Genomic DNA, 412 nt, shown 5'->3' with positions numbered 1-412 from the left:
GACCCTGGTTCAGACCCTGGTTCAGACCTGGTTCAGACCTGGTTCTGACCCTGGTTCAGACCCTGGTTCAGACCCTGGTTCAGACCTGGTTCAGACCTGGTTCTGACCCTGGTTCAGACCCTGGTTCAGACCTGGATCAGACCCTGGTTCAGACCTGGTTCAGACCTGGTTCAGACCCTGGTTCAGACCAGGTTCAGACCCTGGTTCAGACCTGGTTCAGACCCTGGTTCAGACCCTGGTTCAGACCAGGTTCAGACCTGGTTCAGACCCTGGTTCAGACCTTCGTTCAGACCAGGTTCAGACCTGGTTCAGACCCTGGTTCAGACCCTCATTCAGACCCTGGTTCAGACCTGGTTCAGACCCTGGTTCAGACCCTCGTTCAGACCAGGTTCAGACCTGGTTCTGACCCTGG

At 56.6% G+C, this 412-nt stretch overlaps 1 protein-coding gene across 1 annotated transcript in view; it reads right to left on the bottom strand.

Moving 5' to 3' along the window:
• The window catches only part of LOC119417402 (voltage-dependent L-type calcium channel subunit alpha-1D-like), a 2,846-nt gene that overhangs the window by 1,883 nt on the left and 551 nt on the right, over positions 1–412 (bottom strand). The window lies entirely within an intron of this gene.

Source organism: Nematolebias whitei, chromosome 11 (genome assembly GCF_014905685.2).
Source record: "Nematolebias whitei isolate Nwh7 chromosome 11, NemWhi1, whole genome shotgun sequence".
NCBI classification, from domain to species: domain Eukaryota; kingdom Metazoa; phylum Chordata; class Actinopteri; order Cyprinodontiformes; family Rivulidae; genus Nematolebias; species Nematolebias whitei.
Note: the sequence above shows the minus strand (reverse complement) of the source record. Positions and strands in the feature narration are given on the sequence as shown.